This window comes from Homarus americanus, unplaced genomic scaffold (genome assembly GCF_018991925.1).
Source record: "Homarus americanus isolate GMGI-L3 unplaced genomic scaffold, GMGI_Hamer_2.0 scaffold39155, whole genome shotgun sequence".
Taxonomy (NCBI): domain Eukaryota; kingdom Metazoa; phylum Arthropoda; class Malacostraca; order Decapoda; family Nephropidae; genus Homarus; species Homarus americanus.
This window is the reverse complement of record NW_024737042.1, coordinates 7,412,572-7,435,445: the sequence shown is the minus strand read 5'-3', so window position 1 is coordinate 7,435,445 and position 22,874 is coordinate 7,412,572. Positions and strand designations below refer to the sequence as shown.

The 22,874-nt window shown below is 38.8% G+C and overlaps 1 protein-coding gene and 1 long non-coding RNA gene across 5 annotated transcripts in view; one reads left to right on the top strand and one right to left on the bottom strand.

The window, feature by feature from the left end:
• Positions 1–14,260, bottom strand: part of LOC121872651 — a 47,831-nt gene extending 33,571 nt beyond the window's left edge. Inside the window, exon 1 of the long non-coding RNA XR_006090133.1 lies at positions 14,034–14,260. This is a non-coding gene — a long non-coding RNA (uncharacterized LOC121872651). The remainder of the gene's footprint in view (positions 1–14,033) is intronic.
• A 2,505-nt stretch (positions 14,261–16,765) lies between these two features.
• The window catches only part of LOC121872648 (peroxisomal carnitine O-octanoyltransferase-like), a 58,247-nt gene continuing 52,138 nt past the window's right edge, over positions 16,766–22,874 (top strand). For 3 of the 4 annotated variants that reach the window (XM_042375579.1, XM_042375578.1, XM_042375580.1), the window contains exon 1: positions 16,766–16,890. The gene's annotated coding sequence lies outside the window, so the exon portion shown is untranslated. The remainder of the gene's footprint in view (positions 16,891–22,874) is intronic. The other variant, XM_042375583.1, reaches the window with a different exon arrangement.

Sequence of the window (22,874 nt, the reverse complement as noted above, 5' to 3'; positions counted from 1 at the left end):
CAAAGCAAAATTTCAACCCCAATCAAAGTCCACAAACAGCAAATTCAATATGAAGAAGTTTCAATTCAATTGTTTCTAGCTTTTCAAGAAATTACCAGTGCCAAAAGTAAGGAAAAGACTAATGACTGCAAGGAAAGATAATACTGTATAATAAGGATGTAAAGTACTAATTATAATTAGGAAGTTATGTCACACTAATGGGATTAGGTCCTCTCACATAGCCATAGAAATAACAATGAAGCTTGTTTGGTTGACCCTTGTGACACTAGTTATAAAAGTTTCTAAGTTCCATTTACTTAAGTGCCATTCTCCAAAACAAAGACAGTGCTAAGTTCTTTCCAAAGAAATGGAGTGAAAATTTTTAGTCTGTATCTTCTAGAAATAATCAATCCCTCACACTAAACTCACACAAACACAATGTGGTCTTATTTAACCAAGACAAGCACATCTGCTTCACTTGCCCAGGGTCAAAATAGTTGTTGGTAATAAAATTGAGAGGTCTAACTGACGTTCTGGTTGCTTCGCATTGCATTATTTTTTTTCATTTATTGGGCACCCACACATCCTTGTGTAAGGTGAAGCGTTTACAGCACCCAACAGGGAAGCATGCTAAGTTCATGCTTGCCTTATGTCTCATGAGTTAAGGGCGTAGAAGCCTGAAGAGTTAATGGTTTATGTCTAAGCAAGTTATTGGAAGCTCCAACAACTTGTCCCTGAATACGAATTCGCAACTTCCGATTTACAGCAGGTACCTACTTTGCTGCTAGGTGAACGGGGACCAAGGGAACTAGGAATAGTGTCCAAACAATTTCCTCGAACCCGTGACATCTCGCAGTGCATTCATCATCAACGTTTAACAGCTGTTTTCCACACTTGTGTGGGTTAGCTATGATTACCTCAAGCATTTTGAAGCAAAGTTTTACAGTTTGGGGCCCTTCCTAATGCCAACCTACAGGGTGTGAACATCTGGCAAGCTAGGTTGCAACTCCCTAAGGTAATCCAAGACTACCCACCTACTTGAATCAGAAATTGTCAATCTTATAACAGACACACTATCAGGTAACCACTTGAGCCATATTTAATGAAATATTACCACATACTGTACATATACGTACAAAAAAATACATTATGATCACAAAATGGCACAATACATCACTGTATTCTTTGATGGATCCACAAGGGCTTCAGAATAGTGCAAGCATCATATGTTAATCTTGTGTTATTGAGAAAATAAGAAAGTTGCTCAAGGCTTCAAGCCCCATTGTACGACTGATTTTACTTTTTAGGCGAGAGTAAACTGGCTCTACGGTTCAGATCAGGTGACTTATTAATTGGCTAAGTTTTGGATCAACTACTGGATTGGGATTGAAGCTCTGCTCAGCTAACCCTGGATCATTGGACAAGAAACTTGATGCTTGGCAGCAATTTGTACTTGCCTGACAGGGCATTATAGCTTGCTGCCACAAGTAATTGTACAGATTCACCTTTTACAGTGCAGTATACCTGTATTAAGGTTGTAAAAAATAATTAATGTTTTCATAGCATTGAACTTTAAGAGCAATGAATCAAATGAATGTACTACTTATGCACATAAGTCATTTTAAAATAAAGTTGAGATTATCAGTGGTAGGAATTATGTAACATCCTTCAGACTTATACAGTACTGTACTATAATTGTACAGTTCTTGTATAAGAATACATGTGTGTGTGCTGAAGTTACATTTGTATGTATGACTGCATTGCAATACAGTATATGCAAGTGATTTTTTTTTTTTTAATAATGGAGTCCTTATCTACTCCCCTTGTTAAGGTAAAGCAGTTGGTATGTGTGAATCATAGAATTCTTGACTGTATGCACATCTGCCAGTACTGTACTGATCGCTAGAAGAACAGCCCAATCCCAACCATTGTAAAAATTATCAACCACTCATAGTCAACCAGTGTGTTCACTCCTTGCCAATCTTATATTTTGCACTGTCACTATGTTGAAATACCCTGTAGTATGACCTTCTCACCTTGTTATTAAATATCTTATTTGTATCACTTATGTTACCTGTATATTATTTGTCAATCAAGTGATACATTCCCCAATTATGTAACTGTATATTTTCAGCCTTCTGGCTGCCACGCTCTTTCAATAAACTGTTAATTATTATTATTATATGGATGAAACCTACAGCAATGCCTGAATTAATCAGAGGGAAAAGTCTACCAGAGCCCTTGGTATGGGCATAGAACAAAGGTTTCTAATAAAGATAAAATAAGGCACTTGTTTACATTGTCACAATACTGTACTGTACAGTACAGTACCTTGTACCTGTTGCATATCTTGAAGCTTAGTATAAAAACTATCATTGTGATGTAGATAAAGTACCTGTACAAGTGGAGCTGATCTTGAATGGAATATGGATGGGTGAATATTTAATTCATTACTGATGTTTAATAAATATTATATGGTTAGTCTGTAAATACTATGAACTTGTATTTAAGTCATATTTATGTCTGATCAGTTTTGAAAATGTTTAATATGGACTTAAAAATTTTCCTTACCAATTTTAGGTTATAGTAGTGTGGTCGATAGTGTCCAAAATATTTAAAATATAAACAAAGCGTCAAAGTTGGCATATAAATAGTTTTATATGTGCTCTTTCATATAAACGACACACGTTCTCCAAATGTATGTAAAAGTTGAAAATGTCATGTACAGTATTACCCCGCTTTACGCGGTTTCACTTTCCGCGATTTCTCATTTACGCGGTGCCTCGCCAGAACCGAACTTTCACTTTCCGCGGTTCATCTACCCATATATGCGCAGAGTGTCTGGCTTGACGCTATTTTTAGATTCGCCCCTCCCGCCTGCTCCCGCCTCCGCCTGGGCAAGCCGCGCAGTGCATGCCTCTGTTGCGTTATCAGTGACGTCATATGACGTATTGGACTGTGATTGGCCATGCATCCCTACCTCCCTCCACTGCTAGCTGTAATTGGTTTAAAGTAATATGACGTGTCCACCCGCGGGAGGGAGGGAGGAAAGACGATGCTTGACCTAACCGCGGCAGTTTCATCCCTCCAGGCCACACTGTGTATACGTGCATCCATTGTTCTGTGAAATGGCTTCCGCCGGACCACCGCCACCAGAGAGAAACCTTTCCTTATCTGGACCCAGCCGCCCTAAGCCAAAGAAGATACGCCGTTCCCTAAGCTACGAAGTGAAATACCAGATAATTCAAGATTTGGAGAAAGGAACACGTCAAGCTGATCTCGCGCGACAGCATGGAGTCAACGAATCTACGATTCGTACTATTAAGAAGGATGCAGCCAAGATCAAAGAGCACATGAGAATCACAAAGTCTGCAGGTGCCTCAATGATCAAGTATTGCCAGAACAAGGTGCTGCTAAAGGTGGAAAATTTGCTGGTGAGTTATTTGATTCGTCAGGCGCGACGCAACATGGCGGTGGACACGCGATCTGTTCAAGAGTACGCACGTGAACTGTACGCAGCAGTGTCACGTAAGATGGGAATTGCAGAGCCCAAACCCTTCAATGCTTCCTCTGGTTGGCTGCATAGGTTTGAGAGGAGGAACAATATCACCAACATCAACATTGGTGGTGAAGAAGCGAGTGCCGACCGTGTGGCGGCTAGAGATTTTCCTCCGTTCTTACGTGAGGTTATATGGAGGAAGGGCAGTTCACTGACGACCAGGTGTTCAACATGGACGAATCCGGCCTTTTTTGGAAAAAGCTGCCTACCAAGACCTTTGTTGTCCAGTCTGCCAGCAAGGTTCGGGGTCGGAAGTTGCAGAAGGAGCGCATCACCGTCCTCTTTACCGCCAATGCCTCCTGTACCTGTAAACCAAAGTTATCGGTGATTCACACAGCCCGCAAGCCGGACGCCTACAAGAACGTGGACATGAGCAAGATTAATGTCCACTGGCTGACCGCAAGCAAAGCGTGGATGTTCTCTGCTCTGTCACTCTCCTGGTTTGATGACTGTTTCATTCCCGACGTGAAGAAATTCTGCGAGCAAAAAAATGTTCCATTCAAGATTTTGTTGCTCCTTGACAACGCACCAGGACACTCACCCCTACTTATGGATCGTCACCCCAACGTAAAAGTGGTCTTCCTTCCTCCCAACACTACGTCATTAATCCAGCCCATGGACCAGGAGTTGATCTGCAATGTTAAAGCTGCATACTCGGCAAAGAAATTCAAGCTCCTGAACGACTGTACCAACACCAAGGATGAGTTGCGTAAGCTGGGTGACACCGACAGCGAGAGTAAAAGCGACAAGGACATGGAACAAGAGGTGGTGACTCAAGAAGTTCTCGTCAAACAGTTTTGGAAGAAATTTAACGTCAAACAAGCTGTAGACTTCTTGGTGGAGGCATGGAATCAGCTGTCTATAGCTACGATTCGTCACGCATGGAGGCATGTGTTGCATGGCATACCAGGTGAGAGGCGGAGTCAACCTGTGACTGGTGATGTTCAGTCTGTGGCATTGGACCTTGCAAGAGAAGCTGCGCACAGTATTACAGCTGAAGGCTTCTCCGAGACCACCAACGAAGACATCCTGGAGGTGATCAGAGATCCTGAAATGACTGCCGACGAGATGTTGGAAGATGATCACGTCAGTGAAGAGGAAGGTGGTGCATCAATCCCAGAAGAACACAAATTAACGCATAGTAATATTAAGGGTGCCATTGAGTGTGCAGAGAAATTAAAGCTCTTCCTTTCCAACGACCCTGACGATGACCGCTATGAAGTCTTCCATACCCGGCTGGTGCAGGCTATGGAGCCGTACATCAAGGTGTATCAAGACAACATCAACACTAGCCGTCAAAAAAGCATTACCGAGTTCTTCGCCCGCAACCCACCACAGCCAGCCAGAGCCAGTGATAGTGACAGTGAAAGTGACTTTGAGGAATTTGTCAGGGAAGCCCTGACAACTATAACTGATAGTGATGCACCTAGTAATGGTGATTCACCTGAGGGCCAGTAATCTGCCCTCTGCCTCGGAACCAGCCTCCATCCCCGTATGCCGACCCATATCTTCTACTAACGTAAGTGTTATACCCAACCTTTAGTTTTCCTAACCTAACCTCTTCTATATTAATTGTGTGTGCATACCATCATAAAGTTAAGATAATATTTTTACTATACTGTAACATAGTTGTGTTTTGTCAAAAAGTGGAGTTTGGGGGTCGGGCCAGTCTCTATTGGAATTAATCCCACATGTTCTGTTGTTCACTTTACGTGGTTTTCACTTTACGCGGTACCCTGTGGGTTCAATTGACTGCGTAAATCGGGGTACTACTGTACACCCACTAAAAAATTATTCGGCACCCGTGTCATATTGTATCATGCCATAAGGGTGCCAAATAATTATTAGTGGGTGAACATGATACTTGTACACACACATGTGTACATGCACGATACATACTGTATCATGTACACCTACTAAAAAATTATTTGGCACCCTTACGGCGTGATACAATATGACACGGGTGCCGAATAATATTTTAGTGGGTGTACACATGGCCCATATTTTAAGTGAAAATCTAGAGCAGATGAGGACATTAGTTTATAGTAATTTTATTTTAAACTGGTGATTAGCTCAAGCATAATTGAAGAAGTGCTAAAAATATAACACCTGAGCAAGGTTTTTTGTTGTGTGTAAACACAGAACCAAAGATACAATTTATCAGTATTGTGTACCTGTACAGTACTGTACTGTCTTAGTGTAGATCCAGTTCACTAAAAGGTCATCAGTTAGTTACTTATTCAGCTGCAAAATTATACACATAGGCACTGTGTTTCCTCTCAGCTTGTGGCTCAAGTCATACTTACACAATTTGCATAGTTTACACATTCTTTCTACCAATACAATATTTCTGTAGCAGGATCCTGCACATGAAATGAGATTAGTACATGGAATTAAAGTACAGTAATGTACTAACCCATTTGTGTGGAAGCCCTTCTGCATCCACATTTTATGAGTTCTTTACATTATTCTGAAGCCTCCAGTATATGGGAATCCAGGAAATTTTTGCTGTGCAATCAGTGTTTAATTTTATTTACCAGGTGTTTGATATCTTAATTTTCTAAATACAGAAAGGAAATGGTTCTGTAATTGTTGTGAGCACAGTACAGGTATTGTACAGTACAGTACAGTATATGCAAATACTTATGTACCAGTATTTAAATACAAAAGTGTTAAAACATTAGAAGTAATATCTATTAACAGTACTGTACAGTTTATTGGCTGACAGACTGCTTATGATATTACAATAGTCATGTCCATACTGTAATGTGTCGTGAAGATTGATGGAATGTATGTCACGTATATACAGTACAGTACTGTATACTGTACCTATAATAACAATCACGTGTAAACGAGTTTGAAACATGTCTCCGTGCTTGAAGGTTTTCAACAGCGAAAATGGAGAGTGATGTACAGTATTCCCAATAAATACACTACATGTGCTGTATAATACTGTACAGTCATGTCGTATCATATACTTGGGTTATGTTCCGAAGAGGGCGCATAAAGCCACATTTGAGTGTTGTAATGATTTTTTCACAACTTGTATAGTTTCCTTAGAAGTTACAATATACGAGGAGGCTGGGCTGGTGAGTTGGCCACATAGTTTATAGCCAAGGCCTTGGCTAGAACCACCTTCATACACGTCACTTCTCACTCTCTTACACACACACACACCCATACTCCTCGTTTTCTTGTTTTATATTATAGTTTTTGTATTTCTAAGCCACATTAGAGTACAAGTATTGTAATGTTTTTTGACAAATTTTATAGTTTCATTAAAAGCAACAATAAACGTGGCTGCTAGACTGGCAAGTCGCATACATACTTCACCACCTACACACTCGTTCACATACACACACACATGCTCCTCATTTTTCTTATTTATAGTTTTATATTATATTTTCTTTATTTCTAAGCCACATCGTTTATATAGAGTAGAATAATTGTAAAAAGTCTGTTTTTCTAAGATGCATGCCAGGAGTCAGGTGGCTGACATGCCAGTCAGCTGTGGCCTGCGAGAGATGGCAATGCACGGTGTCATTGTTACATATAAAGAAACTATAAAAGTTGTGGAAGAATCATTTCAATACTCTAATGTGACTTATAAATAAAGAAATTATAATGTTAAACTATAAAATAAGAAATATGAAGAGCATGGGTGTGTATTTTGTGTGGGAGGTGATTGTAAGTGTGGAAGCAGTGGGCAGTTTGTCAATAGCGCATCTGGCAACTTGGCTGGTTAGGCCTATTTCAGTTTAAATATGAACCATGCATCCACCTCTGATGTAAGTTTACTTTATCCTCTTTGCCACTGATTGTCAAGTTGATTTCAGCAGAGAATATTAAGGAAAAATAATGAAAGCATAAAAAATAAAAAATTATGAAGATAGTGCACACATTGCATCTTAACTCAGCTGGGATGTGCTGCCTCTGCTGACCAACCCTTAGCAACTGTTGCTAAGGGTCAGTCAGCAGAGGCACACAAGCCAAACCCCCTCCCCTGTTCAGTACACACAGCAACTGAGGCCGAGAGAGGTTGCGGGTGGAAGTATCTCCCCCAGCCATACACTCCTACGCTCACTGCATCGTTCTGTTTTTCCTAAACCAAGCATGTAAAGTTGAATGGACGTAAGTTAATGCGACACGATTGTACTGTTAAAAACATTGAAACATCACCTCACAAGTTAAAGAAAATCTGTATATGCACATTAATTTGTTTCTTTTATATCTTGGCAGTGTTGCAGATCCCCGATTGATGAAAATAGTAAAATTATGGATACAGGACTATAGACTCAAGAGAACTGAGATATTGACAATATCAGTGAATGCTCTACTGTGTAGGCATAACAACTACATAATAGTTATAAGTAAACAATGAATGTTAGTACAGTACTGTACAGTATTTGGAGAGAAACAGTTCTACCTTTTTATATGTTTTAAGGGGGGAGGGGGGGGCAATTTAAGGCAAATATTGATATTATAATCAATCAAAACTTCAGCTTCTCAGGGCTTAACTACCAAGACCCTTAACAGGGGCTCTGCCACCTGGACCTCTGCTGGGAGCAAACTCCCCTTACCAAAATCCTGGCTGAGCCCCTGGAGAGAGTGAAAAATCAGAGACAATGACATCCATACATATGGCGAATTATTAATCATTACACAATAATTACATTACATAGACCAAATTGGTAATGTAAATAAATTATCTTTCAGAAGGATGATGAATAAAGTTTGTCTGAACAATTCTGTGTGTGAGCCACAAACATAAGCACTCCTTCCTACACACCATCGTGTTCTCTTTAATACTGTGCCACCTAGCTTTGTCTTTGATCTCAACCTTTAGTTCTACCCATTTACATATGCCGGTAGATCAACTCAACAGCAAAATACAGTAACTTAACCTTTAGAAAGGTGTTTTGAAAATCTATACAGTAGTTTGTCATTATGCTGTACTGTTTCGGCTTTTTAAATCCAAATTAGTTTCCAAAGCATCTCATCCAAAAGTATACAGTACAATCTTGCACTGTATAAAAAAATCTGTATATTATTTTAGTATACAGGTATTGATGAAATAATAATAGATCATTACAAACTACTGTACAGTACTGTACTGAATTTGTAGGATATTCAAACAGCTAGTGAAATCTGACCATTCATTATTCTATGGAAATTTAATAATGGGCAAGGTACAGGTTGGATACAGGCCCTTTTGTATTTTTTTTCTTCGTGCATATATGTTTTCTTATACAAAGTTGGAAAGTAGGAGCAGAATATTTTGTAACCATTTCCGAACCCTCAAGTATTGAATTCTGCATTAATCAGTCAACAATAAATATTTGCTGCATGTAGGAATTAACCGTTACCTATTTGACATTACCCCATCTGGTTATATAAACAGTGTGTGACAAGAATAAAGGTTACCCAAGGAACTACCGGTATACACAATGGGAGAGTGTGAAAAGAAGAGCAAGAATGTCTATGTCAGTGTTTTGTTATGCAGGTACAAGTACTGTATATACAGGTATTAAGTACAGTGATCCCTCGGTTAACGAGCGCCACGGTTAACAAAATTTCGGTTAATGAATTACCTTCCATAAGATTCTTCACTTCGGTTAACGAGTTCCTTACAAATTTTTCCCAACATGTCTTCACTTGCATTTGGCTGCACACCAGCTGTAGTATTAGTCCACCAATACAGTAATTGGTTTTAGGGCTTAAATTCCTTACCATTTTCGTAAATATCAAGAAGGTTGTACTATTCAATGATTTTAAATTTTATATTAATTTTTTTAGTCATTTTAACAATTATTGAACATAATTGAAGTACAGGAAGCTAGTTTTTTGCACGCCAAACAGCCACTCAACACACCAAGCTTGGCGTCAGTTTGTTTACCAGTTCAGAGGAAGAAACATCTTGTTTGAGACTCTTCAACATAAACGCTTTTTTTCTGTGTTTCCAGTCAAATTATTGGTCATTTTGAAATATATTTTACATATTGACAATATATAATGCAGTGCAGTGTTGACTTAAAGAAAATAATCTTGAATTACACCAAGTGAACTAAAATTTTATGGGTGAAATGGCAGCACGGGGTGACTTCTCTTCCACCCCAATGTCTTCTCTTCTCCCTTCTCCTCCACCCCCATTCTAATTCCCATCATCATCATCAACTAGGAGCCTTCTACATGCACACCTCAAAGTAAGTGTACTTTACTGCATTTATTTTTAGTTTGTATGTAATTTTCGGTGAACTGGAACCAATTACCCAAAAACCCATTGAAACAATGGTTTCGGTTAACGAATTTTTTGGTTAACGAGCAACCTTCTGGAATGAATTGTGCTCGTTAACTGAGGGACCACTGTAAACTCAACTTTAAATTTCATTTGAACAACATTTTCAGCAGCTTCAAATTGGTCATTCTGTACAGTACAGGGTACTGTTAAATGATCTTACAGAGAACACATAAGGCATATTTAATAGCTACTGTAAATAAATGCCTTACATACCATAAAATGCATGATTTAGGGCAATATACGAGGTGTATAAGATACTGTACAGAAATTAAAACGAACTGTAAATATGACAAACACTGGACAGAGCTGACCATGGATTACTAACATTGTACAGTATGAACATACAGTACAGTATTTTGAGACCAGGCAGTAAAAAGCTAGCAGAAATATGTATAATTTAGAGATAGGTGGTAGGAGGGAGATTGGTGGAGATGCAGGAGTGGATCCTGGAGTATCAAAATGGGGGGGGTGGGGGGCACTGTAAGCCCCCAGATTTTTTTTTACATCTGACCAATATCATGGACATTTTGAGGCTATGTGTACTTGATATTAGGAGGTATTCTGGTCAATAGTAAATACTTTTTACTACACTAAAATGCCTGAAAACAATACAGTACTGCATTAAAGAAAAGGTATTGAAATTTTTTGATGAAATAGGGGGTCCAGACCCCAGAACATCCCCCTTGGATCAGCCCCTGAGATGAGAGGTTGTAGTGAAGGAGATAGACATCCAGACAGCAGTGTTTGTGAATGATAGATGAGCATGGCAACAAGTGGTGTGTGGGGATCCTATCACAGTACCAGCACTGTAGTTTGGATGAATGAAAGACGGTTATTAAGAGGCTGCAGATAGGAAGGATTAATTTTGCATAATTTAGTCAGCTGAAAGTTATATAATTCAGTGTTGGGAGATGATTGAGGTGTTTTGGTGGTATCTTGGTTTGGCTAGTGATGCAGGAGAAAGTTGAGATAATGAAATAAAAATTAAATAAAAGTTAAAGGTAACAGATGTTGAGCTCCATTGTGTTTGTTGTACAGCATACTGTACTTTATATTGAATCCTTGTGGTCATGGTGAATTCATCCCATTACTCTCTCCTCTTTTTTTCTCATAAATTTGTATATTTTATTATCAACAACTTTTCTTCATGAAGCAAGGTCAAATTATGAATGATACGGTGGTACAGTTGTGGAAGTGTGTTCCTCCACCCCTATGGTAACACGTGTCTCCAAACGGCAATGAATGGGTATGGGTCATATGACGACGTACATGATTGGTGGATAAGTTTGCTATAGATCATATACAGTATAGATTGGCTGTTTGGAGACACAAGTTATTAAAGGGGGTGTAGGAACATATTTCTGCAACTGTTCAGTACAGGTGCTGATAAATACTCTGTTATAATCATTAGTACAGAACTGTACAGTACACTTATCCAAAGCATGAATTAAATTTTTTATTGGTATGAAAATGACCGGACTCCATTCTGTTTACCTTATTAACCTAATGGCCACCCACTCTCGGTAGCCATGCTGAGGGAAGGCAGCCAGTGGCCTGTACAGGATCCCTCCATTGTTCTTAATAATTTTGTTTAAATATAGGTTTGGACTACATGAACTCTGTGTGTGCCCTTGCAACTGACTGCGGCTAATCCACAATCCAGATTAGACACATAACAGACATGACTGACCACCCACATAGCCATCAGGCTGATCAGTGCCAAAGATGATAAAGTAAAAATAAAGTACAGTACTGTAAATTAAGAAAGGTGTTAAGTAAATATTTTGAAGTCGCCATGCATGGAAATTACTATGGAAAATAAGTTTTTAAATTGTTTCATACAAACACGATCTTCACTTCCATTGGACAGGAGTAGTTTTAAGAACATGAGAAAATAAGGAGTCTGCAATAGGCCGGTTGGCCTGTGCATGGCAGCTCCTGTCGAGAGTAACTACCACTCTCTATCATCCATGAATCTATCCAGTCTCCTTTTGAAACTTTCCAGCTTTCCAGCACTTACTACATAGTTACTAAGCCTGTTCCACTCGTCCACCACCCTATTTGTGAATCAGTTCCTTCCTATCTCCCTCCTAAACCTAAACTTATCCAACTTAAATCCGTTGCTTCAAGTCCTATCGTGCTCGGATATTATAAGAACTTTATCTATATCCCCTTTATTGATTCCTTTCACCCACTTAAATACTTCTATCATATCTCCCTGCACTCTTTGTCTTTCTAGGGAATGCAAGTTTAGTTTCTTTAACCTATCCTGATATGGAAGGTTTCTAAGTCCCGGAATCATTATTGTCATTCTTCACTGCACCGACTCTAGTGAATTGATATCCATTCTATAATAAGGGCACCAGAACTGAACCGCATAATCAAGGTGCGGCCTGTCTAGCGCAAGATATAGTTGCAATAAGACCAACTGCCAACAATATTGGTTGCACAAATTGGGCAGGGTTTTGAAGTAGAGGAATACTGTGGGGTAAAAACATGCAAAAGAACTAACAAAACCTCCTAACCAGAGAAATCAGAAGGACCTGACCTAACCTAGCCAGGGGTCTCTGCCCCCCTGGCATGTAAAAAACTTATTTTAATTAACAGATGTAGTAAAGTAAAGTGATGCCACTTGAATGAGGAAGTGGTGCAGTATTGTGTTCTGATCTTTGTGATGTGCTTGGAACATGTACCAAGCAAAATATTGGCAGTAATGTTCTTCCTTGTTGCCTGCATGAAGCACCCAACCTTCACAGAAGGAATCCATTGTGCAACTACGAATTCAAATTCCAGAGCTTGAGCATGCTCGCAAGTCTTCTGCTGATTGGCTCACAAGTATCACGCGATATCCAAACTTCTGCTGATTGGCTCACAAGTATCACGCGATATCCAAACTTCTGTTGATTGGCTCACAAGTATCACGTGATATCCAAACTTCCGCTGATTGGCTGAGTTATAAGTAAACAATGGATTTCCCTGTGACCTTTTACTATACTGTACAGTACTGTATTTAAGTGAACTAGAAAAGTAAAAATACTGTAACTCGAAAACTATAAGATTATGATGGAAACCCTATAGAGTATTATAAAAATCAGTATAGAGTTCTGTGCATGGCAACTTTGAAATATTGGCTAATATTGACGACTACACCATCGATGCATTATTTGTTTTGATGTTTACATTCTTACTATATTTTCATCAGTGAGTTCTGATATGATAATCTTTTTAGGGTTTGGTTGGTTTGAACTTTAAAATAAACACTTTTTATCACATTTGCCATAACTATGACAGTGTCCACTATAAAACAGTGAAATTGTGGCATTTTTAAATTCGTCTTATATGAAAAATCAGCAGCAGTTTAATTGTCAATAATTACAATGTGACCCTATCTAACATCACAGGTTTTCTTTGGGTGTTCCTCCTGGACAATAATGGTCATAACAACGACCAGACCAACTACCTGAAGAGCTAGTAAGCTGGTAGGGTAAGTGATAGGATAATAAATGAAAAAAAAGGGTAATATTGATTTTAGCATCGATGAACCATTGAGCACTATGAAACTTGAGTAAGAATACATCAGTCAATGGTCTGTTTGTTAAACTCAAAACAGTTAAGCGATGGTTTGTTTAATTTGACTGAGCATTGAAAGCACACACGCAGTGGCTTGGGAAGTAATTGCAACAGGATTCAGGACATGACTACTTAAAAAAAGTAAAAAAAAAAAAAGTAAAAGTAAAAAAAATCACTTCGTGGAACTTTTGCAATATAGTCCTAAGCCAATGTTTAAGGTGTCATGCGTAAAATAACACCGTCCCTTTCCATTCAACCAATATAAAGATTTTCTATTGGCAATACAGTACCTACGATGTGTATCCCTAGGGGTATAAAGTAGCCACGTAGATGAATCAAATTCAACCTTGAAGAGTAAAACACTGAATGAATCATATCGAAACCATAAGATAAACTTAATTAATTAAGAGAACCCGTGGTTATTTATTATATCACATTGCTAATTAACACGAACATATGCATATTCCTATAGTGCGTAGTACAAACATGCAGTATTGCATCATTGTAAACAAACCTATAGAAAGACGATCACTCGCTTTAACAGCTGGAGTGAAATTGTGAATATTACAACTATGCTACTAAATATTGCCTTTAACATAACAAGATAACATTTAAATTCGCACTTACCTATTTCTACGTTGCATCTTGTACAGATATTCACTAAAAATAGAAATCCTTCGCACGTTATAGTTAAACTGTCTCAGCAAACTTGTCACAGAAAACACAGTGATATGATGGTATGTAGAGAGAGAAAACTAACAATGGGTAACGCTGCTATTGTGTCACGCTTACAGCTTTCGGATAGGTTGATGATTAGTCAGTAATATTCTCATACAAATATGCACATTGGGTTTATTCTGTATTTAAACAGTATAGGGACATAGACAAAGGCAAGCAATTTATCGATTCAATTAAGAAAACTACCCCCCAAAAACTAACGATTTCTTCTCGAACTTTCCTCAGATAGTTAAAAAAAAAGATAGTGAAATATTGTAGTGGATTTCTTCCCTACAAACGCTGTTTGTCGCTGAGTAGCCGATCCCGCGAATTCCCCAGTTCAGTTCTGGTCACCGTATTACAGAATGGATATAGAATCCTTGGAAAGAATTCAGAGGAGAATGACAAGACTAATCCCGGGCATTAGGAACCTTGAGTATAGAGACAGGTTAAAGCATCTTAATTTGCACTCCCTCGAGAGACGTAGAGCGAGGGGCGACCTGATAGAGGTGTACAAGTGGAAGGCAGGGCTAAACAAAGGGGACATTACAAAGGTACTCAAACTATCCAACCAGGAGCGAACTCGTAACAATGGTTTTAAATTAGACAAATTTAGATTTAGGCGGGAAATAGGTAAACACTGGTTTGGAAACAGAGTAGTGGATGAATGGAACAAGTTACCAAATATCATAATTAACTCGAATACGCTGAATAGCTTCAAACATAGGTTGGATGCTTATATGAGCAATAGGGGTTGGGTGTAAACGGGACTGCCCAGTATGGGCCAATAGGCCCGCTGCAGTTTCTTCCATTCTTATGTTCTTATGCCTCGTGGTCTAGGTCAATCAGCGCCGCCTTACATGACGGGGGTCAACTACTAAGCCACGCCTGCCTCCGCTATTTAAGACCTGACCTCGTGGTAACCACCTTCTTTTCTACCTACACCAACCAGCAAGCAACACCTCCTCCTCCTGCCTGGCGGCCCTCGCTCCCGCCGGCGAGCATGGCGACCCACAAGCTGGTCCTCCTCTGAGCATCCTCACCAACCAGCTCTCTCTACATCACGCTTGTAACCACGCTGCCACTTCCCAGTGTAACGACCACGGTCATACACGTCAGTTAACGCCAAAATCAAATGGTTCATATTACGCTCAATAGCCCACAAAACATGTACCTCTGCTTTATTTTGAGTCCTCCATCTGAGGAGTCCGTTTTCTCATCACTTCAAGACGCCTGTAGTGGACTTCTCCCCTACAACTGCCTACAACTGCGTAGCAGCTCACCACCTGCTATCGCATTCCAATGTGCCGCCTTCCCTAGCAACCAACCAGATGTTACCGTATCTTAGCAACGAAACTATTCACCGGCTACTTCTCGGGCTTTCCCACCATGACTCATGGCGGCTGCTGCGGGGTATATAAGCTCTGTCTCTCCCTTGAGATTCAGTCTGACCAATCTTCTTGAACAAGCAACACCTCCTCCTCTGCCGCTGCCTGGCGACCCTCGCCTCTCCTCCGCCTGCCTGGCGGTCCTGCTCCCGCCAGCGAGCATGTCCTTCTCTGAGCTTCCTCACCAACCAACTCTCATTCTGCCCATTTTCCTGAACAAGCAACATCTCCTCCAGCAAGCTCCACGCTGTTAACATTTCATTCAACCAGGAGGCCAGCAACAGGCAACATCTTCTCTGACGAAGCTCCTGCACATCTACCTCCTTCAACAAGCTACTCACCGCACGTCTCTACCAAGCAGCCCCTGACCACACAGCACCTCCAGCACCAGACTGTCTATCATATAACTTATATATTATACAAGAAAACCACATTAGAGTTTCCTTCCATCCTGAGTGCTAGACGACATTGATATCTCGATACCCCTACAAGTTACTTACGTGGGAAGTGTATTCATTTCATGTTCGTGTCCGAAAATCTGTGTCTAGTAACGAAATATGATGTCCTAGTAACTTTGATAGAAGGTGTTATTAATGTGTCCATGTCACTGTCGTAATTAATAACAGTTGTAACGAAGCGATGTTGAGAAGTCGTCCTTAAGAACGTAATAGATGTGTGTTGACGGAGTAAATAACTAACACGGCCACGCTACCAAAACCTTCCTCTCTGTTACTCTCTTACTAATTATTCTCTATACTTGCTACCTTTTAAAACGCTTCATTACATACTCAAGAATAATTATTTTCATGATTATAGCCAGCAAAGCAATTTATTTTTATTTTCTACCTAATTATAAACAAGAAAACCTTTGCTCTAACCTTAGTATTTCTTATCTCTTTGGATAAGCTTAATCAGTCCAGTCAAAGGTTATTTACTACCGTACAGTGTGAGTTATAGATTCCACCGGAGTCGGTGAAAAAATTGCCTATTATGAATTTAATAATATATTTCAAATCTTTGTGAATCTCTCTGAATAGCTCTCCTTATTTTATAAAACTAATGTAATCTTTCAGACTAGCCATGTCTCATTAAATACTTGCTTAATTAAAAAAAGTCCAGTTCCTACGATTCTTTTATTTTTTTCCAATAAAGGTAAATTAAGCCAATTTCATCTCTAAGACTCCACTTATATATTAAGAAATAAACTAGCCTAGAGATATATAAATAATATTATAAATACTGAAATAATATTGGTAGGCAACTGTGTAACGTCAACAACAACACAAGACTTTGCCTGTCAGTCTGCCAGTGAGTGTCACCGGCAGTCAGTCATGTCATAGTGTTCAGACCACCTCTACTACACCAGCCTCTCCTCTCAGGTATACCACAATATTTCTTTGATACGACTAGTAAAGGTAATGTGGATTATAAATGTACTTCCTGGATATACTGTATAGCCGTTAGATAGATGGAGAGGCATTTATTAGTAGTAAAATCGTTTTGCAGGTTCGGAAACTTTCACCACGTACACCGAGCAAGTATTGTTAATAATTTATGTACTGTATCGGGGCCTGGGGGTCGAAAATGTAATAATAATGATAATGAAGATGATGATAAAGAACCACAAAGAAACGTAAAAATGAAAAAAAAATCATAAGTGAGAAACAATATATGTATGTTGTGTTGTCAATAGTAAGATATGAGATGTAGTACATGTACCGGTACTATATAGTTTGACATTTCTAATGAATAAGTGCTAGTTTATCTTGCTTTGTGTATCTATCTAGTTTTGCTAGTATTGGTAGATTCAGTGATAATATTTACTGTGAATGACCTCTGATATATTGGAATGGCATTCTCTGAGGGGATGGTGCTGTAACAAAGTCGGGTGTTTTTGCGTTTACACACCGTTCATTCCTACCACTAATCTATTATCATATTCGAATAAGACGCCTAATTATAAGATAATTTTCATCTATTACATTACCGGCGGAAATGTATAATAACGGAGATAGCTTTTCCCCCCCAAATTCTATTATCTTCCATTAATCTCCCGCCATTATCGTCTGTCTGCCTCTCACGCAACACCGTGCCTCCTTCATAAATCATGACACGCATGCGTACCCGTACACGTCACGCGGCCAATCAAAAGCGTTTTTGCTTTTGGAACCAATTAAAATGGTTTTGGGTTTAATTCAGATTATATTTGGCCCAATCAAAATCGAGTTTTATTTTGGGTCTCTCATATTTGGAAATTCAAGTTCAGTTCCAACCATGAAAGTCTGCGATGGATGTCACTTAAAGTATGTGGAGCTGATTGCGAGTTTTTGGACAAAAACGTAGAAACTATAGCATTTTTTTGATCGCATGGTGTCCTTCCAACCTCAGTAAAGTGTACTAAGAGCAAGACGGAATGTAAATATCGCAAAGACCAACATATGTGGCGTTGTGTAAGAATCCCAGAATGCAACGACGAACAAGAACCAGGCCAATAAGGTAATAAATAGGTGATTCCGTCATATGGTGAGAGTCAATTAAGTTAGGTTAGGTTTTTGTTTTTCTTGTGTTTTTGTGTGTATTTTTTAGTCGCTTAGCCACTTTGTTTTCGGAAAACGTCAACCGAAAAAAAATCGCCAAAAAAACCCGGTTTATTTCCGCCGAAAATGAAGGTCATATTCGGTCTAAACACAGACAAATACACTAGAAAAATATATTTTTTACTTGCTAAAAGTGAACGGTGTGACAATGCAAATTTACCCCAAATCGGTAATATTGCAGTAAACAGCAACCACAGAATTCCGGAAATTCAAAACACTCAATCGATAGAACTATTTTTTCTATGATCATTTTCTTGTATTACATTAGGTTAGGTTAGGTAACACAATTTTGTATCATATTCTTTAGTAGCTGTAATCTGCAATTTTACCACAAAATCAATTAGGTGCTAGGTTTCTGTGAAGTTTTTTCATGTTTTTTTTTTAATGCTGAGAAAACAAGTCTGGTGAATGTGATTAATGAACATATTTATAAATTATTAATGATGATAAAGCGAAGAAACCAACTCAACCTAACCATGAATTATTAAGTTAGGTTTGGTTAGTTTGTTGCATTCTGTCAGGATGGAGGTTACATGTTTGTCATTGAGAGTACAATCAGAAATTCAGTAAATTTATGTTTTGTAAAATACACATTGATAGAACTATATACAATTCTGGAATTGGTTGCACAATTTAGAAAATCTTGGGTAAATTTTTACTTTTGGACATGAGTCCCTAGGGGTTGACCAATATGTTTTTCCAGTGTATTTTGGTGTGTTTTAAGCGAAACTGACCTTCATTTTTGGCGGAAATTGCTAGTTTTTGCCCCCCCTTCCCACAATAATTAGGGAGAGCCTGGGAAATTGGGGTTTTTGGGTGGGGGAGAACACGAAAACGAGTCATCTAACCTAACCTAACAACTTAATCTAATATAACCTAATGTAATCCCTAGCCGAGGGCTCTGCCCCCGGACCCCCGGTAGGCCTAACTTAAACTAACCTAACACTCAACAGACGTAGGGAGAACACCATGATTACATAAGAATTGGATAGCATGATCGTCTTTCTCGTAAAACTTGGCAATAAACTTAAAATAATGGTAGGAGCATGAATCACACCCAACCTCCACCATAGCCATTGGCAGATGGGTGATTGAAATTCATATCTGAACCCAGGCTGCTTTCTTTGAAAAAATTAAAATGTGATTGGTCGAAAAAAATTCGCGTCATGAGATCGATGCACAATTGGTCACGACTGGATGACGTCAGTCAACATTGCGCATGCGTGAGGTAAACACATTCTTACTCGGTTTTACACAGATAACATCTCTTCACAGAGACGAAGACTGAAAAGTACGTCAAATCAATTAAATTAAATTGTGTTGCTGTTTTCCATTTTCGAATGGTAAATTGAGGTTTAAAATGCCAGAATAGGGAGATCTAAATGTTTCAGTACAGTAGTTTATAACTTTGGGGTGCACTACATTGGTCCCTCGGTTAACCAGCACAATCCGTTCCAGCAGGTTGCTCGTTAACCGAAACCATTGTTTCAATGAGTTTTGGGTAATTGGTTCCAGCTCACCGAAAATTGCCTAAATTAAAAATATAGGTAGAAAAGTACATATACTTTGAGGTGTGTATGTAGAAGGCTCCTGGATGATGATGATGATGGGAATTAGAATGGGGGTGGAGGAGAAGGGAGAAGAGAAGGCATTGGGGTGGAAGAGAAGTTACCCCATGGTGCCATTTCACCCATAAAATTTTAGTATTCTTGGTGTAATTCGAGATTATTTTCTTTAAATCAACACTGCACTGAATTATATATTGTCAATATGTAAAATAAATTTAAAAATGTCCAATAATTTGCTTGCAGACACAGAAAAAAGCATTTAGTTGAAGAGAGTCTCAAGCAAGATGTTACCTCCCTGAAAAGACAGAGAGACTGGCGCCTGTTTGGTGTGTTGCCAGGCTGGATGGCGCGCATGAAACTAGTTTCCTTACCTTCAATTATGTTCAATAATTGTTAAAATGACTAAAAAATTTAATATTTAACTTTTAAAATTATTGAATAGTATAAACATCTTGATATTTACTAAAATAGTAAGGAATTTAAGCCCTAAGACCAATTACTGTATTGGCGGACTAATGCTACAGCTGGTGCACCGCCAAATGCAAGCGAAAACATGTTGAGATGGCTCGTAAAAAACTCGTTAATCGAGGGATTGCTCGTTAACCGAAATTAAGAATCTTATGGAAGGTAAATCGTTAACCGAAATCTCGTTAACCGAGGCGCTCGTTAACTGAGGGATCACTGTATGTCCAAAAGTAAAATAAAACCAAATCTTGATACATGTGATTTCATAATCTTGGTTTCTTTTTACACATTATCAGTAGTTCAGTGTAGCCCCATATGTCTGTCATCCTTCAGCCTGATCTTTAGTATTCATGTTAGGCATTAATTTACATATCTTACAACAAAAGTGGAAAGAATAATTTTTGGGTAAAGATATGTTTTAGGTCAAGCAAGGAAGTTTATATTTCTACTTATATAGGGAGAAAGAAAAAAATATTGCGTTTCTGTCGTTAATTTATATTTTTCGAGTACAGTATATTAACTGATATGATCCCCTCAATTACCAACAATGTTGATTGTTCAAAGTGGGCAGGACTTTAAGTAGAGGAATAATGTGGGGTAAAATACTAAAAAGAACACCAAACAAACCTTTGAAAACCTTAGCTAACCTTCCCTAACTTATAAAAATCAGAAAAATCTAAAAAACTTACCTGATTCTTGTTTTTGATGTTTAGTATGTGATGTTTTCAGTGTTCAGAGGAGAAGGGACCTATAAATTGGAAAGCATTTCTTAACCTTTACCGAATTCAAAAATCTTATTTAATTGTATACAGTATTGTTCTCATGTAATATATTGAAGAGTACCCTGGTAAGTTGGTGAGAGGGGTGTTACCATGGACAGTGTGATAATTTAGAAATGTGTGATGATAATGTTAAAAAACACAGCATGAGCCCACTTGCTGGAAAGTGCTTATTGATAATACTGTACAGGTTTACCCTGATAACTGATGCATATAGGGACTGGGAGAAGTCGTTGGTTAGTGAATCAATGGTTTTCAAAGCTATTAGTCCCATAAGAAAAAAATAAATAAAAATGCAGAGGGTTAGGGATCAGCCACCCTCCAAAAACTCCTGTCTACCCTTGATATATCTGTCATGCACACTGTCACGCAAGAAAATAAAGCAGACATAAAAAACAAGCATAATAAGCAATGTACAGTAAAGCATAAATTGGGACTGTTATTTACCTATGTTGCTGGTCCATCACCACTCTTATTATGCCTTTTCACATCAAGCTGGAGGAATTATCACTGAGGTATTTAGGCATGATTGCATAACATACAAAGTTGGAAATAATGAAAAAACACGAAGTCAGATACACATGGCAAGTATAAACAGGAGCAAAGATAGCGGGAATGAATCAGAGGCAGCGCGCAGAGCTTTCTCCCTATAGTTGGATCTCTGGGGTATCAACGAAACTTGTGGGGTATTTCCCCTATATGTAATCGTCAGTTATGCGAAGCGGCGGTTATTGGGTAATAATAATAAAGAACCATAAAGAAATACAAAATTGAAAAAAAGACCAAGAGTGAGAAACATTATTTGTTGTATGATATATATGGACACAAAGTAGTACCTTCAGCTGTGTATTATTATATTACTCTTATATTACTCCATTAATTATGTATAGTAAAGTATTACAGAACATGTATTAATTCTATGTAATATTCCATTTATTGTGCACCATATTATGTATATAAATTATCATATTTATACTTTATGTATTCAGCTTGTGAATGCTGGCATCTGTACATCCCAGCGCACAGTAATACATAGATAGATGTAAAGAGAGAAGACAGAGTCGTCGTGGTGTAAACGCGAGCTTCTGCGTCCTACTGTATATACAGTAGTACCCCGCTTAACGCGGTCAATTGAACCCACAGGGTACCGCGTTAAGTGAAAACCGCGTTAAGTGAACAACAGAACATATGGGATTAATTCCAATAGAGACTGGCCCGACCCCCAAACTCCACTTTTTGACGACACACAACTATGTTGTAGTAAAAATTTTATCTTAACTTTATGATGGTATGCACACACAATTAATAATTAAGAGAAATATCAATAATATTAGGTTTTTTAACACTTGCATTAGTAGAAAAGATGGCTGGGCACACGGGGATGGGGGGTTGGTTCCGAGGCAGAGGGCAGATTATTGGCCCTCACCTGTATCACTTGTATCAATTGTATCACTATCCACCACAGAGGCTTGCAGGGCCTCTTTGTCAAACCCCTCAAAGGCCATATAAGTCCATATCCTCACTATGATTATCACTATCACTGACTTGGGCCGGCTGTGGTGGGTGGCGGGTGAAGAACTCGGTAATGTTTTGATGACTGGGCGACCTTGTGCGCATCGTGCCTGCGCCGCTTCCCGCGTATATGATGAAAAATTCCTCGTTAAGTGAAAGTTCAGCTCTGGCGAGGCACCGCGTATATGATAAAACGCGTTAAGTGAAACCGCGTTAGGCGGGGTAATACTGTATATATATATCTCCCGTACAAGAATAGAACCTACTTTTAAGACAACAAGTGTTTGTGTATACCCTCAGTAGTATAGAACATTTTCTGGGTATCCGTGACAATACTTCAGATTTGTATGTTGTGTTGCAATGGTAAGAGAAAGAATTGAGATCCTGCAATTATGTGTAAATGAGGCAGAAAGTCAGATCAGCAACCTGGGACTTGGTCACA